This window comes from Vigna umbellata, chromosome 6, assembly GCF_029865625.1.
Source record: "Vigna umbellata cultivar VRB3 chromosome 6, Vumbellata_1.0, whole genome shotgun sequence".
Classification (NCBI taxonomy): Eukaryota; Viridiplantae; Streptophyta; class Magnoliopsida; order Fabales; family Fabaceae; genus Vigna; species Vigna umbellata.
The window spans coordinates 36895302-36908116 of record NC_142170.1 but is presented as its reverse complement, the minus strand read 5'-3'; positions in this window follow the sequence as shown (position 1 = coordinate 36908116).

Genomic DNA, 12815 nt, shown 5'->3' with positions numbered 1-12815 from the left:
CCCTCCACTTCGTCCACTTCGTCAACTTAGTCCACTTCGTCCACTTCCTCCACTTCCTCCACTTCATAACTTCCTCCACTTCGTCAACTTCGTCCACTTCGTGCACTTCGTCAACATCGTCAACTTCGTCAACCTCATCCACTTTCTATACTTCGTCCACTTCGTCCACTTCGTCAACTTCGTCCACTTCGTCCACTTCGTTCACTTCGTCCAGTTCGTCCACATCGGCCACTTCGTCAACTTCGTCCACTTCGCCAACTTCGTCCACTTCCTCCACTTCCTTCACTTCGTCCACTTCGTCAACTTCGACTCTTCGTCCACTTAGTCCACTTCCTCTACTTCCTCCACTTCGTCCACTTCCTCAACTTCGCCATCTTCGTCCACTTCCTCCACTTCCTCTACTTCCTCCACTTCGTCCACATCGTCCACTTCCTCAACTTCGTCATCTTCGTCCACTTCGTCAACTTTGTCAACTTCGTCCACTTCGCCAACTTCGTCCACTTCCTCCACTTCCTTCACTTCGTCAACTTCGACTCTTCGTCCACTTAGTCCACTTCCTCTACTTCCTCCACTTCGTCCCCTTCGTCCACTTCCTCAACTTCGTCTACTTCGTCAACTTCGTCCACTTCGTCAACTTCGTCCACTTCCTCCACTTCCTCCACTTCGTCAACTTCGTCCACTTAGTCCACTTCCTCCACTTCGTCTACTTCCTCCACTTTGTCAACTTCCTCCATTTCGTCCACTTCCTCCACTTCGTCAACTTCGTCAACTTCGTCCACTTCGTCTACTTCGTCCACTTCCACCACTTCGTCAACTTCGTCCACTTAGTCCACTTCCTCCACTTCCTCCACTTCATCTACTTCCTCGACTTCGTCCACTTCGTCATCTTCGTCCACTTAGTCCACTTCTTCAACTTTGTCAACTTCCTCCATTTCGTCCACTTCCTCCACTTCGTCCACTTCGTCAACTTCGTCCACTTCATCCAGTTCGTCCACTTCGTCTACTTCGTCCACTTCCTCCACTTCGTCCACTTCGTCCTCTTCGTCCACTTCGTTCACTTCGTCCACTTCGTCTTCTTCGTCAACTTCGTCCACTTAGTGCACTTCGTCCACTTCGTCTACTTCGTCCACTTCCTCCACTTCGTCCTCTTCGTCCACTTCCTCCACCTCCACCACTTCCTCCACATCGTCAAGTTCGTCATCTTCGTCCACTTCATCAACTTCGTCCACTTCGTCCACTTTGTCCTCTTCGTGAACTTCGTCCACTTCGTCAACTTCGTCCACTTCGTCAACTTCGTCCACTTCGTCTACTTCGTCCACTTCGTCATCTTCGTCCACTTAGTCCACTTCTTCAACTTTGTCAACTTCCTCCATTTCGTCCACTTCCTCCACTTCGTCCACTTCGTCAACTTCGTCCACTTCATCCACTTCGTCCACTTCGTCTACTTTGTCCACTTCGTCCACTTCGTCCTCTTCGTCCACTTCGTTCACTTCGTCCACTTCGTCTTCTTCGTCAACTTCGTCCACTTAGTGCACTTCGTCCACTTCGTCTACTTCGTCCACTTCGTCCACTTCGTCCACTTCGTCCACTTCGTCCTCTTCGTCCACTTCCTCCACTTCCACCACTTCCTCCACATCGTCAAGTTCGTCATCTTCGTCCACTTCATCAACTTCGTCCACTTCGTCCACTTTGTCCTCTTCGTGAACTTCGTCCACTTCGTCAACTTCGTCCACTTCGTCAACTTCGTCCACTTCGTTTACTTCGTCCACTTCGTCAGCTTCGTCCACTTCGTCAACTTCGTCCACTTTCTCCGCCTCGTTCACTTCCTCCACATCCTCCACTTCCTCCACTTCCTCCACTTCCTCCACTTCCTCCACCTCGTTCACTTCCTCCACTTCCTCCACTTCGTCCACTTCCTCCACTTCCTCCACCTCCTCCACTCCCTCCACTTCGTCAACTTAGTCCACTTCCTCCACTTCCTCCACTTCGTCAACTTCGTCCACTTCGTGCACTTCTTCCACCTTGTCCACTTCGTCAACTTCGTCCAACTCGTCCACATTGTCAACTTCGTCCACTGCGTCCACTTCGTTCACTTCCTCCACTTCGTCCACTTCCTCCACTCCACTTCGTCAACTTCGTCCACTTCGTCCACTTCGTCAACTTCGTCCACTTCGCCAACTTCGTCCACTTCCTCCCCTTCCTTCACTTCGTCCGCTTAGTCCACTTCCTCTACTTCGTCCACTTCGTCCACTTCGTCCACTTCGTCCATTTCCTCAACTTCGTCATCTTCATCCACTTCGTTAACTTCGTCACCTTCGTCGACTTCTTCAACTTCGTCCACTTCGTTCGTCCAATTCGTGAACTTCGTCCACTTTTTCAACTTCGTCTACTTCGTCAACTTCGTCCTCTAGATCCACTTCGTCCACATCGTGTACTTCATCCACTTTGTGCACTTCGTCCACTTCGTCCATTTCGTCAACTTCGTCCACTTCCTGCACTTCGTCCACGTCCTCAACTTCCTCCACTTCGTCCACTTCCTTCACTTTGTCCACTTAATCCACTTCGTCAACTTCGTCAACTTAGTCCACTTCCTCCACTTCCTCCACTTCGTCAACTTAGTCCACTTCCTCAACTTTGTCCACTTCCTCCATTTCGTCCACTTCCTTCACTTCGTCCACTTCGTCAACTTCGTTCACTTAGTCCACATCCTCCACTTCCTCAAATTCCTCAATTTCGTCCACCTCGTCCACTTCGTCAACTTCGACCACTTCGTCAACTTCCTCGACTTTTTCAACTTCGTCAACTTCGTCCACTTCGTCCACTTCCTCCACTTCCTCCACCTCCTCCACTTCGTCCACTTCGTTCACTCTGTCCACTTTCTGTACTTCCTCCACTTCCTCCGCATCCTCCACTTCGACCACTTCCTTCACTTCGTCTTAGTCGTCCACTTCGTCAACTTCGTCAATTTCTTCCACTTCGTCCACATCGTCCACTTCCTCCACTTCGTCAACTTCGTCCACTTCGTTCGTCCACTTCGTCCACTTCGTGCTCTGGGTCCACTTCGTCTACTTAGTCCACTTCGTCAGCTTCGTCCACTTCGTGCCCTTTGTTCACTTCTTCCACTACGTCAACTTCGTCAACCTCGTCCACTTTATCCACTTCGTCCACTTCGTCAACTTCGTCCACTTCGTTCACTTCGTCCACTTCCTCCACTTCCTCCACTTCGTCCACTTCCTCCAATTCCTCCACTCCGTGCACTTCGTCCACTTCCTCCACTTCGTCAACTTCGTCCACTTCGTCAACCTCGTCAACTACGTCAACTTCGTCCACTTCGTCCACTTCGTCATTTTCTCCACTTCCTCCTCTTCCTCTACTTCCTCCACTTTGTCCACTTCCTGCACTTCCTCCACTTTGTCCACTTCGTCCACTTCGTCAACTTCGTCCACTTAGTCCACTTTCTCCACTTCGTCCATTTCCTCCACATCCTCCACTTCGTCCACCTCCTCCACTTCGTCCACTTCGTCCTCTTCGTCCACTTCGTCCAGTTTCTCCACTTCCACCACTTCGTGAACTTTGTCCCCTTCGTCCGCTTCCTCCACTTCATGCACTTCGTCCACTTCCTCCACTTCCTCCACTTCGTCAACTTCGTCCACTTCTCAACTTCGTCCACTTCTTCAACTTCGTCAACTACGTCAACTTCGTCCACTTCGTCCGCTTCGTCGACTTCCTTCACTTCGTCAACTTCGTCCACTTCGTCCACTTCGGTCGTCCACTTCGTCAACTTCATCTACTTCGTCAACTTTTTCCACTTCGTCCACTTTCTCCTCTTGGTCCACTTCGTCCACTTCGAGCACTTCGTCCACTTCGTGCACTTCGTGCAATTCGTGCACTTCGTCAACTTCATCCACTTCGTCCTCTTCGTCCAATTCGTCGACGTCATCAACTTCGTCCACTTTCTTCACTTCCTCCACTTCCTCCACTTCCTCCACTTCCTTCACTTCCTCAACTTCCTCCACTTCCTCCACTTCTTCCACTTCTTCCACTTCGTCCACTTCCTCTACTTCCTCCACTTCTTCCTCTTCGTCAACTTCGTCCACTTCCTCGACTTCCTGCGCTTCCTGCACTTCGTCCACCTCGTCAACTTTTTCAGCTTCGTCCACTTCGTCCACTTCGTGTACTTCGTCAACTTCGCCCACTTGGTCCACTTCCTCTACTTCCTGCACTTAGTACACTTCCTCCACTTCGTCCACTTCCTCCACTTCGTCCACTTCGTGTACTTCGTCAACTTCGTCCACTTCCTCCATTTCGTCCACTTCCTCAACTTCGTCCACTTCCTCCATTTCGTCCACTTCCTCAACTTCGTCCACTTCCTCCATTTCGTCCACTTCATCCACTTCCTGCACTTGGTCCACTTCCTCCACTTGGTCCACTTCGTCCACTTCCTCAAGTTCGTCCACTTCCTCAACTTCGTCCACTTCGTCCGGTTCCTCCACTTCCTGCACTTCGTGAACTTCATCCACTTCGTTCGTCCACTTCGTCAACTTCGTCCACTTCGTCAACTTCGTCCACTTCGTCAACTTCGTCCACTTCGTCAACTTCGTCCACTTCGTCAACTTCATCCACTTCGTCCACTTCGTCCACATCTTTCATTTCCTCCACTTCCTCCACTTCGTCAACTTCGTCTACTTCGTCCACGTCTTTCACTTCCTCCACTTCCTCCACTTCCTCCACATCCTCCACTTCGTCAACTTCGTCAACTTCGTCCACTTCGTCCACTTCGTCAGCTTCGTCCACTTCGTTCACTTCGTCCACTTCGTCCACTTCCTCCACTTCCTCCACTTCGTCCACTTCCTCCACTTCCTCCACTTCGTCAACTACGTCAACTTCGTCCACTTCGTCAACTTCGTCCACTTCCTTCACTTCGTCAACTTCGTCCACCTCGGTCGTCCACTTCGTCAACTTCATCTACTTCGTCAACTTTTTCCACTTCGTCCACTTTCTCCTCTTGGTTCACTTCGTCCACTTCGTGCACTTCGTCCACTTCGTCCACTTCGTGCACTTCGTGTACTTCGTCAACTTCATCCATTTCGTCCAATTCGTCGACTTCATCAACTTCGTCCACTTCCTCCACTTCCTCAACTTCCTCCACTTCGTTCGTCCACTTCGTCAACTTCGTCTACTTTGTCAACTTCGTCCACTTCGTCAACTTCGTCCACTTCGTCCACATCTTTCACTTCCTCCACTTCCTCCAATTTGTCCACTTCTTCCACTTCGTCCACTTCCTCCATTTCCTCCACTTCCTCCACTTCTTCCTCTTCGTCAACTTCGTCCGCTTAGTCCACTTCGTCCACTTCCTCGACTTCCTTCGCTTCCAGCACTTCGTCCACCTCGTCAACTTTGTCAGCTTCGTCCACTTCGTCCACGTCCCTCACTTCCTCCAGTTCCTCCACTTCCTCCACTTCGTCAACTTCGTCCACTTCGTGCACTTCGTCCACGTCGTGCACTTCGTCCACTTCGTCAACTTATCCAGTTCGTCAACTTATCCAGTTCGTCCACTTCGTCCACTTCCTCCACTTTGTCCACTTCCTCCACTTCTTCAACTTCGTCAACTACGTCAACTTCTACCACTTCGTCCACTTCGACAACTTCGTCCACTTCGTCCACTTCCTTCACTTCGTCCACTTCGTCCACTTCGGTCGTCCACTTCGTCAACTTCGTCCACTTCGTCCACTTCCTTTACTTCGTCAACTTCGTCCATTTCGTCCACTTCGGTCGTCCACTTCGTCAACTTCATCTAGTTCGTCAACTTTTTCCACTTCGTTCCTATTCTCCTCTTGGTCCACTTCGTCTACTTCGTGCACTTCGTGTACTTCGTCAACTTCATCCACTTCGTCTCTTCGTCAAATTCGTCGACTTCATCAACTTCGTCAACTTTCTCCGCTTCCTCCACTTCCTCCACTTCCTCCACTTCCTCCACTTCCTTCACTTCCTCAACTTCCTCCACTTCCTCCACTTCTTCCACTTCGTCCACTTCCTCCACTTCTTCCTCTTCGTCAACTTCCTACACTTAGTCCACTTCGTCCACTTCCTCGACTTCCTTCGCTTCCTGCACTTCGTCCACCTCGTCAACTTTGTCAGCTTCGTCCACTTCGTCCACGTCTATCACTTCCTCCACTTCCTCCACTTCCTCCACTTCGTCAACTTCGTCCACTTTGTGCACTTCGTCCACGTCGTGCACTTCGTCCACTTCGTCAACTTCGTCCACTTCGTCAACTTCGTCCACTTCGTCAACTTCGTCAACGTCGTCAACCTCGTCCACTTAGTCCACTTCGTCCACTTCGTCAACTTCGTCCACTTCGTCAACTTCCTCCACTTCGTCCACTTCGTCCACTTCCTCCACTTCGTCCAGTTCCTCCCATTCGTCAACATCGTCCACTTCGTCCACTTCTCAACTTCGTCCACTTCTTCAACTTCGTCAACTACGTCAACTTCGTCCACTTCGTTCGCTTTGTCAACTTCGTCCACTTCGTCCACTTCGTTCGTCAACTTCGGTCGTCCACTTCGTCAAATTCATCTACTTCGTCAACTTTTTCCACTTCGTCCACTTTTTCCTCGTGGTCCACTTCGTCCACTTCGTGCATCGTGCACTACGTGTACTTCGTCCACTTCGTGCACTTCGTGTACTTCGTCCACTTCATCCACTTCGTCCTCTTTGTCCAATTCGTCGACTTCATCAACTTCGTCCACTTTCTCCACTTCCTCCACTTCCTCCACTTCCTCCACTTCCTTCACTTCCTCAACTTCCTCCACTTCCTCCACTTCTTCCACTTCGTCCACTTCGTCAGCTTCGTCCACTTCGTCCACTTCGTGTACTTCTTCAACTTCGTCAACTTCGTCAACTTCGCCCACTTGGTCCACTTCCTCCACTTCCTCCACTTCCTCCACTTCCTGTACTGCACTTAGTCCACTTCCTCCACTTTGTCCACTTCGTTCACTTCGTGAACTTAGTCCACTTCCTCAACTTCGTCCACTTCCTCCATTTCGTCGACTTCGTCAACTTCGTCCACTACCTCAATTTCGTCCACTTCCTCAACTTCGTCCACTTCCTCCATTTCGTCCACTTCGTCAACTTTGTCCACTTCGTCCACTTCGTCAACTTCGTCCACTTCGTCCACTTCCTGGACTTGGTCCACTTCGTCCACTTCGTCCACTTAGTCCACTTCCTCAAGTTCGTCCACTTCCTCAACTTCGTCCACTTCGTCCACTTCGTTCGTCCACTTCGTCAACTTCGTCCACTTCGTTCACTTCGTCCACTTCGTTCACTTTGTCCTCTTCGTCCACTTCCTCTACTTCGTCCACTTCCTCCAATTCCTCCACTCCGTGCACTTCGTCCACTTCCTCCACTTCGTCAACTTCGTCCACTTCGTCAACCTCGTCAACTACGTCAACTTCGTCCACTTCGTCAACTTTCTCCACTTCGTCCACTTCCTCCTCTTCCTCTACTTCCTCCACTTTGTCCACTTCCTGCACTTCCTCCACTTTCTCCACTTCGTCCACTTCGTCAACTTCGTCCACTTAGTCCACTTTCTCCACTTCGTCCATTTCCTCAACATCCTCCACTTCGTCCACTTCGTCCTCTTCGTCCACTTCGTCCAGTTTCTCCACTTCCACCACTTCGTGAACTTCGTCCCCTTCGTCCGCTTCCTCCACTTCGTGCACTTCGTCCACTTCCTCCACTTCGTCAACTTCGTCCACTTCCTCCACTTCTCAACTTCGTCCACTTCTTCAACTTCGTCAACTTCGTCAACTTCGTCCGCTTCGTCGACTTCCTTCACTTCGTCAACTTCGTCCACTTCGTCCACTTCGGTCGTCCACTTCGTCAACTTCATCTACTTCGTCAACTTTTTCCACTTCGTCCACTTTCTCCTCTTGGTCCACTTCGTCCACTTCGAGCACTTCGTCCACTTCGTGCACTTCGTGCACTTCGTGTACTTCGTCAACTTCGTCAACTTCATCCACTTCGTTCTCTTCGTCCAATTCGTCGACTTCATCAACTTCGTCCACTTTCTTCACTTCCTCCACTTCCTCCACTTCCTTGACTTCCTCAACTTCCTCCACTTCCTCCACTTCTTCCACTTCTTCCACTTCGTCCACTTCCTCTACTTCCTCCACTTCTTCCTCTTCGTCAACTTCGTCCACTTCCTCGACTTCCTTCGCTTCCTGCACTTCGTCCACCTCGTCAACTTTGTCAGCTTCGTCCACTTCGTCCACTTCGTGTACTTCGTCAACTTCGCCCACTTGGTCCACTTCCTCTACTTCCTGCACTTAGTACACTTCGTCCACTTGGTCCACTTCGTCCACTTCGTGAACTTAGTCCACTTCCTCCATTTCGTCCACTTCGTCAACTTCGTCCACTTCCTCCATTTCGTCCACTTCCTCAACTTCGTCCACTTCCTCCATTTCGTCCACTTCATCCACTTCCTGCACTTGGTCCACTTCGTCCACTCCGTCCACTTAGTCCACTTCCTCAAGTTCGTCCACTTCCTCAACTTCGTCCACTTCGTCCAGTTCCTCCACTTCCTGCACTTCGTGAACTTCATCCACTTTGTTCGTCCACTTCGTCAACTTCGTCCACTTCATCCACTTCGGTCGTCCACTTCGGTCGTCCACTTTGGTCGTCCGCTTCGTCAACTTCATCTACTTCGTAAACTTTTTCCACTTCGTCCACTTTCTCCACTTGGTCCACTTGGTCCACTTCGTGCACTTCGTCAAATTCATCCACTTCCGCCTCTTCGTCCAATTCGTCGACTTCATAAACTTCGTCAACGTTCTCCACTTCCTCCACTTCGTCCACTTCCTCCACTTCCATAACTTCCTCAACTTCCTCCACTTCCTCCACTTCCTCCACTTGGTCAACTTCTTCCACTTCGTCCACTTCCTCCACTTGTTCCTCTTCGTCAACTTCGTCCTCTTCCTAGACTTGCTTCGCATCCTGCACTTCGTCCACCTCGTCAACTTTGTCAGCTTCGTCCAACTCGTCCACTTCGTGTATTCGTCAACTTCGTCAACTTCGCCCACTTGGTCCACTTCCTCCACTTCCTCCACTTCCTCCACTTCCTCCACTTCCTCCACTTCCTGCACTTAGTCCACTTCCTCCACTTGGTCCACTTCGTCCACTTGGTCCACTTCGTCCACTTCGTGAACTTAGTCCACTTCCTCCATTTCGTCCACTTCGTCAACTTCGTCCACTTCCTCCATTTCGTCCACTTCCTCAACTTCGTCCACTTCCTCCATTTCGTCCACTTCGTCAACTTTGTCCACTTCGTCATCTTCGTCCACTTCGTCAACTTCGTCAACTTCGTCAACTTCGTCCACTTCGTCCACTTCCTGCACTTGGTCCACATCGTCCATTTAGTCCACTTCCTCAACTTCGTCCACTTCCTCCATTTCGGCCACATCGTCCACTTCGTCAACTTTGTCCACTTCGTCCACTTCGTCCACTTCGTCCTCTTCGTCCATTTCGTCCACATCGTCAACTTCGGCAACTCTCTCCACTTCGTCCACTTCGTCAAATTCCTCTAGTTCGTCAACTTCGTCCACTTCGTGAACTTCGTCCACTTTGACCACTTTGTCCACTTGGTCCACTTGGTCCACTTCGTCCACTTCGTCAACTTCGTCCTCTTCGTCCACTTCGTCCATTTCGTCCACTTCGTCAACTTTCTCCACTTCCTCCACTTCCTCCACTTCCTCCACTTTGTCCACTTCGTCCGATTCCTCCAGTTCCTCCACTTCCTCCACTTCGTCCACTTTTTCCACTTCGTCCACTTTTTCCACTTCGTCCACTTTCTCCACTTTGTCAACTTCGTCCCCTTCCTCCACTTCGTCCACTTCTTCCTCTTCGTCCACTTCGTCCACTTCGTTAACTTCGTCAACTTTCCCAACTTCCTCCACTTCCTCCACTTGGTCCACTTGGTCCACTTCCTGCACTTAGTCCACCTGCTCCACTTCGTCAACTTCGTCCAGCTCGTCCACTTCGTCAACTTAGTCCACTTCCTCAACTTCGTCCACTTCCTCCATTTCGTCCACTTCGTCCACTTCATCCACTCCGTCAAATTCGTCCACTTCCTCAAGTTCGTCTGTTTCGTCCACTTCGTCCACTCCGTCCACCTCCTTCACTTCGTCAACTTCGTCCACTTCGTCAACTTCGTCCACTTAGTCCACTTCCTCTAATTCGTCCACTTCGTCAACTTCGTCGACTTCGTCCACTTCCTCCACTTCCTCCACTTCTTCGACTTCGTCCACTTCCTCCACTTCCTTCGCTTCCTCCACTTCGTCCACTTCGTCCACTTCGTCCACTTCGTCCACTTCGTCAACTTTGTCAACTTCGTCCACTTCGTCCACTTCGTCCACTTCGTCCACTTCGTCAACTTCGTGCACTTAGTCCACTTCCTCCACTTCCTTTACTTAGTCCACTTCCTCCACTTCATCCGTTTCGTCCACTGCCTCCACTTCGTCCTCTTCGTCCACTTCGTCCACTTCTTCCACTTCCTCCACTTCGTCAACTTCGTCAACTTCGTCCAGTTTGTTCGTCCACTTCTCAACTTCGTCTACTTCGTCAACTGCATCCACTTCGTCCACTTCGTCAACTTCGTCAACTTCGTCCTATTCGTCCACTTTGTCGACTTCGTCCACTTCGTCCTCTTCGTCCACTTTGTCCACTTCGTCAACTTTTTCTACTTCCTCCACTTTGTCCACTTCCTCCACTTGGTCCACTTCCTCCACTTCCTGCACTTAGTCCACTTCCTCCACCTCGTCCAGCTCGTCCCCTTCCTCAACTTAGTCCACTTCCTCAACTTCGTCCACTTCCTCCATTTCGTCCACTTCCTCCATTTTGTCCACTAAGTCCACTTTGTCAACTTCGTCAACTTCGTCCACTTCGTCAACTTCGTCCACTTCGTCCACTTCCTCCACTTCGTCCATTTCGTCAATTTCGTCCACATCGTCCACTTCCTCCACTTCGTCCACTTCGTCAACTTCCTCCACTTACTCCACTTCGTCCACTTCGTCAACTTCGTCAACTTGGCCACTTCGTCCACATCGTCTACATCGTTCGTCCACTTCGTAAACTTTGTCTATTTCGTGAACTTCGTCAACTTCATCAACTTCGTCCACTTCGTCCACTTCGTGCACTTCGTACACTTCGTCAACTTCGTCCACTTCGTCAACTTTGTCAAATTTCTCCACTTCCTCCACTTCCTCCACTTCCTCCATTTCCTCAACTTCCTACAGTTCGTCCACTTCCTCCAGTTCTTCGACTTCGTCCACTTCGTCCACTTCCTCCACTTCGTCCAGTTCGTCAACTTTATCAACTTCGTTCACTTTGTCTACTTCGTCAACTTCGTCCACTTAGTCCACTTCCTCCACTTCGTCGACTCCCTCCACTTCCTGCACTTAGTCCACTTCCTCCATTTCCTCCACTTCGTCCACTTCGTCAACTTAGTCCACTTCCTCAACTTCGTCCACTTCCTCCATTTCGTCCACTTGGTCCACTTCGTCAACTTTGTCCACTTGGTCCACTTCGTCAACTTAGTCCACTTCCTCAACTTCGTCCACTTCGTCCACTTCCTCCACTTCCTCCACTTCGTTAACTTCGTCCACTTAGTTCATTTCGTCCATTTCGTCCACTAACTTGACTTCCTCCACTTCCTCCACTTCCTCCACTTCCTCCACTTAGTCCACTTCCTCAACTTCGTCCACTTCCTCCATTTTTGTCCACTTCGTCCACTTCGTCAACTTCGTCCACTTCTTCAAGTTCGTCAAGTACGTCCACTTCGTCAACTTCGTCCACTTCGTCCACTTCGTGCACTTCGTCCACTTTGTCAACTTCGTCAACTTTCTCCACTTCCTCCACATCGTCCACTTCCTCCACTTTGTCCACTTCTTCCACTTCGTGAACTTCTTCCACTTAGTCCACTTCCTCCACTTCCTCCACTTCGTCTACTTCGTCCACTTCCTCCACTTCCTCCACTTCCTCCACTTCCTCCACTTCCTCCACTTCTTCCACTTCGTCCAATTCGTCCACTTCCTCCACTTCGTCCACTTCTTCCACTTCGTTCACTTCGTCCAATTCTTCCACTTCGTCCACTTCTTCCACTTTGTCCAGTTCATCCACTTCGTCAACTTCATCCACTTCCTCCACTTCCTCCACTTCCTCCACTTCCTCCAATTCATCCACTTCCTCCACTTCCTCAACTTAGTCCACTTACTCAACTTCGTCCCCTTCCTCTCTTTAGTCCACTTCGTCCACTTCGTCAACTTTTTAAACTTTGTCCACTTCGTCCACTTCGTCAACTTCGTCCACTTCCTCCACTACGTCCACTTCCTTCACTTCGTCCACTTCGTCAACTTCGCCCACTTACTCCACTTACTCCACTTCCTCCACTTCGTCCACTTAGTTCACTTCCTCCACTTCCTCCACTTCTTCAACTTCGTCCCCTTCTTCAACTTCGTCAACTTCGTCGACTTCCTCCACTTCATCCACTTCGTGCACTTCGTCCACTTCGTGCACTTCGTCCACTTCGTCCACGTCGTCCTCTTCGTCCACTTTGTCAACTTCGTCAACTTTCTCCACTTCGTCCACTTCGGCCACTTCGTCCACTTCCTCTACTTCGTCCACTTCGTCCACCTCGTCCAGCTCGTCCCCTCCGTCAACTTAGTCCACTTCCTCAACTTCGTCCACTTCTTCCATTTCGTCCACTTCGTCAACTTCGTCCACTTCGTCCACTTCATCCTCTTCGTCCACTTAGTCCACTTCT